The sequence below is a fragment of the Fukomys damarensis genome, unplaced genomic scaffold (genome assembly GCF_012274545.1).
Source record: "Fukomys damarensis isolate Sample0158 unplaced genomic scaffold, DMR_v1.0_HiC HiC_scaffold_38, whole genome shotgun sequence".
NCBI classification, from domain to species: Eukaryota; Metazoa; Chordata; class Mammalia; order Rodentia; family Bathyergidae; genus Fukomys; species Fukomys damarensis.
The window spans coordinates 12358906-12363910 of NW_022900950.1; positions in this window are offsets into that span (position 1 = coordinate 12358906).

Sequence of the window (5005 nt, forward strand, 5' to 3'; positions counted from 1 at the left end):
CCCCCCCCCCGTTGGTGGAAACTGCAAATATCCTCCACTATTTTTTTTCAAAAGGTTTGCAAGTAGCCAATCTGAGAGCGTTATTCAGTTCTCCTTGCTGCTGATTGGCTGCTGCCCTGTGGCAGATGCATGGCATTCCAAGCCTTATCATAGGTTGCTCTACCGGTGTGACTATCCCAAGTGTTCTTGGGTTTTGCTCTTCTTAAAGCCCTAAAGATCCTTAAGATGCTGCCAAAATGCCCTACACCTGTTGGGGCACGAGAGGACGGGCGGCCGAAGTGCTGACCCCGAGCCCCGGAATGCTGGTTTTCACCGGGGCGCAGGTGTCCCGAAGGCGACGTGCTGGAGCCAAGTCCCTTGACCTACAATCCCCTAAACTCTGCGTTTGTTCTTGTTCCCAGTTTACACGCCCTTCTGGTCATAAACAGATGTTGTTTCATCTTGATGTTATGTCCTTAGCTTGAACAGTGTGTATCTGCTTGTCGCTTCTTGTGACTGATTGTTTATCTTACCCATGCCTCCTTGTGACTGAGGTTTATTACTAACCACTGAGATCATGCTTGCGTGTGTGTGGCCTTGAAACTAATATATAACACCCTGTGTCAGAAATAAACTTTGCCATTAGCCGTCAGCTTTTGGTCATTCATTGTGTCCACGGATGTATCCCCGAGTCCCCTCCTCTAGAAGGAGACCTCAACATACACCTTCTAAGGTTTTATTAATACAGTATTTTATTAAATTAAATTACATAGGTGCTGGAGACTTAGGATTTAAACTATGAAAACAGGCATTTGTAGGCATTTTTTTTCTTTTACCATATCTGAAATTCAAGGCTTTTCACAATTCGTAGGTGCTCTAGGAATGTAACACCTGCACATTTCGGGAGTCAACTGTATTCCTTTTGGATGAGAAAATACCTCATTTATTTTTCAGCAGTTAAAAAGCAATGTAATTCTAAAGTGAGGCTTCACATAACCCATCAAACAGTCCCAACTATTTGACTGAAAAAAAAGTAAAGAATAAAATAGCAAAGGAATTTTATTTGAAAATAGCCACTAGGCATGTACTTTAATAAAACTTTTAATGGCCGTTTTATTTTTCATTTCTGAGCTCATTTGTAGTGAAATTACTTGGTGGTAAATTGAAACAGAATGATAGCTCGGGAGACAGAACTTGTTGGTTTCTTTTCTTTCTTTTGTTTTTGTTTTGTTTTGTTTTGTTTTTTGAGTCAGGGTCTCACTATGTAGTTGAGACTGATCCGGAACTCACTATGTAGCCCAGGCTGGTCTCCAACTCATAGCAATCCTCCTTCCTCAGCCTCCCATCCCGAGTGCTGGGATTACAGGTGTGTGCCACCACACTCAGCCCAGAACTTGCTGGTTTCTGAAATAATAAAGAGTCCAATCCTCTGGCAATAGAAAGTCCTGCCCAGGGCTGGTGTTTCTCTTGGGGCTGCCTTGCCCTGTCTCCTGCCATGCCTCTGGGGCTGGCCATGGAGGCCACACTGCCTGTCACCATCCTGGTCTTGTAGATGTGAGGGAGGAAGTCCTGGGAGGTGGCATAACTTCTCCCCTCCTCCTCTGCCTCCCTCCTCCTCTCCTTTTCTTCCTTTATCTTTTCTATTAGTACATATTTGTTATATATTGATCACATTCATCAAAGGGAATTTGTACCTGCACATAATATATCTTTTTTCTTCTTTTTTTCACCCTTCCCTTCCCTTCAGATTTTCTTTTTCCCCTTCTATTCTCTCTCCCCGACCCCTCTCCTCTCTGTCTCTCTCTCTCTGTCTCTCTCTGTCTCTGTACCAGGGATTGAACTCAGTTCCTTGTGCTTGTGAGGCAGGTGACAACCCCCAGCCCCCTATTCTCTCTTTTTTAAAAAAAGTCCCTTTCCTTTTCCTTCCCTTCCCTTGTTCCCCTTCCCGTTTGAACAATTTCTTCCTACTTCCCGATATCTAGCCCCATTTTGCTCCTCATTTACCCTGTGGGATTCTCACACCAGAGAAACAGTATGATCATTTAAACTTGTGTGTCTGATTTATTTCATTGAAGATAATGGCCTTGAGGTGCGATTTTTCTGAAGATGCACAGCCCTGAATCACACCAAGCTTTCTGGAACTCAGACTAAATGGCAGTGATTTCCAAAGGAACCCTTCAATCAAATCCTGTTCTTTGAGGGTTTTTCCATTTCCAGGGGGGGTTGGGGTTGATACATTTACATTAGAATGTCAAGAGCCGATGTAGTATTAAAAGCTTGGGCTTTGGAGTTGGGCTTCTGGCTTCAATACTTAATAGTAGTGCAGCCTTATTGATGACAGCAATTTATTTTTTACTTCAATTTACTTTTCTGTTAAATTGGGATAATAAATCTACTTCACATACTTGGTGTATGGATTCGATGAGATCACACACGTATATTGCTTAGCACTGTGCTTGGCACATAGTAAACATTCTAAGAAATTATTCTTCTTCTCAACACCACTATTGTAAAAGTAGCCCATTATTGAGAAGCTCTGGGTTACGGAATCCATTTCTGTCTGCAAAATAACCCAGCAGTGTGCCTCTGAGGGGGTTGGAGTGGAGAACAAACATGTTTGGTCTGCATCGAAGGAGCTGCTCTCTTTACTGGGACTTTGGAGGTAGGGTCAGGGCTGGAACAAACCATGGTGCCCCAGCCCTGCCCTGAGTAAGCCTGAGGTTTTCTCTAGGGTCCAGGGCACCGAGGCTACTGAGAAACAGTGGGGATTTCTTACTGTTTCCCTAGAATTTCTGTCTTTTGCTGGGATTGGAAGTGGTTTACTGGGCTACCATTTTAGAGTGTAGAACATTTCCAATCCTGAAGAACCATCTCGCTGAAGAAGCATCTCAGCTGGAGACAGCGTGGAGCCAGGTTGGATGTGGTCATTCGGGTCGCAGGCTCTCGTCCTATCAATGTCTTCTCCAGGGGAGGCCTGGAACCTGCCGACAGCCGGGTGGACTCAACTGAAAGGGCTGAGAGAGGGCTGTTTCCAGAGCCAGCTGCTCCTGCTCAGGCAGCACGATTTCCTGCCTTACAACTGAGGGAGTGTTCTTTTTTGAAGGAGTGTTCTTTTTTATTTCTTTCTTTCTTCCTTTTATTTTTTCTGCCACCAGGGACCAAATGCTTTGGAGGCAGGAGCAATGCCCCTGAACTAAATCCCCAGCCCTGGGAGTGTTCTCACTTCACAGGGGAGATGCAGCTTTTCTGTCACACGGAGCTTCAGGTGTGAGCTCAGCCCATGGGCAGCAGGTGGAGCTGTGGCTTTGGGCCACTGGAGAGGTTCTGGGGGACAGGATTGAGAGGGATCTCTACCAAACATGCAACTTTAGGGACACTGCAAATACATTCTTTGGGGATTCCCACATACACTTCAAGGAGGGGAATTTTGATGTCAAGCTGTTGGAAACTGTGAGTCATCGAGATTTGGATATTAATATTGATGAGATCACATTTGTAGTCACAGACTAGGGATGCCTGAGATCCTTTGGTTACAGAGACAAGGCAGTGGCATCCACAGGATATATTATTCAGGATTTAGCACTCAATTCTCTCAGCTAACTGTTCATTATTATAGACTAAAAACCTTCAAAACTGCTCAGGATTTAAGCAGTGACTGCTGGATGCTCAGTCAGAGTACAACCCAGTCGCCTTACACTGCTTTCCCCCACGAGATGACAAACAACTCCATCTGGATGTTTTACTACTTTGACTGATTTGACCAGATGTTTGGCACCGGGTAGCAGACTTTCAGTCAAGATGGTGGAATTTAGGGAGTTTTTCGTTTTGTCAAATTGTCGTTTTGGTTCCTGAGGTGACTACATTATTCTTTAGCAATAGTTTGGAATGTTTCAAAGTAGTTTTCCTGAATAAATTTTCCTCACACAGCTACCAGGGCCATTAAGGAAAACAAGACTTTTACCTCAGGAATTTAAATTTCAGAAAATGGTGTGATTCCAGACAGCAGAAGTGGGGGACTCAGACATGACAGTTTCTCTTTATCCTTTGTGGGGCTAAGGGGTGCCCTTTCTTCCCCTTCTGAGACATAGGCACTAAATACTGAGCCAGTGAAAAGGTTTTGCTGAAGAGAACAATAAAAAACCACTTTGAAAGCATACTTCATTGTAATCTGAGGATATCAGGGATGGATTCCAGCAGATGTCGCTGACTTTTGCATATCATAAAAGAGGGGTTACGTGAAAATTACAGAATCTTAGGGCAGGGAACGGCAGAGGCAATTTCAACTCTTACCCAAAAAGTGAGGTGTGAGAATTGGCAGGTACGAGCTGATCACTGCTTGCTCCTTGAGGCAACGTCTTCCCTTGTCTTCTAGGACCTCTCAGCTCCTGTTTCCTCTCTACTCTCCCTGCTGCTCCTTCTTTGAGTCTTAACTGTTCCTCTCCTCTGAATGCTGGCTTCCCCCACCACTCCTGTTCTCGTCCGTTTGAGATCACTGGTCTTGTAGGTCTCTGACTCAGATCCCTGCCTTGAGCTCTGGACTTCTTCATTCACACAGCCACTAAATGAACTCATCCAACCTGGCGAGTCCAGCGCTGGCTCCCGGACACTGCCCTCCCACACCTGTTCAACCCACATTCTTTCCTGTCTCAGCTAACAGCAAGTTCAAATGTGCAGTCACTTACATTCGGGGTCGAATGGTGGCTCCCAAAAGGTACATCCTCATCCTAACCTGCAGCACTGTCCTTGTGAGCAGAACCCTATTTACAGGATCTCTGCAGATGGGATTAAGATGAGGATCTCATGACAAGATCTTCCTGGATTATCCAGGCTGGCCCTAAATCCAATGCCAAGTGTTCTTATGAGAGGAGGAGGCCAGCCTGTGAGGAGGGAAGCAGAGACTGGAGAAAGGGCCGCCCCAAGCCAAGGACAGTTGGTTCCACCATGATCTGGAAGAGGCCAGGACCAAACATTCCTCAGAACCCGGACACAGGCAGCCCCGGATTCTTGAACTGTGACACACATTTCT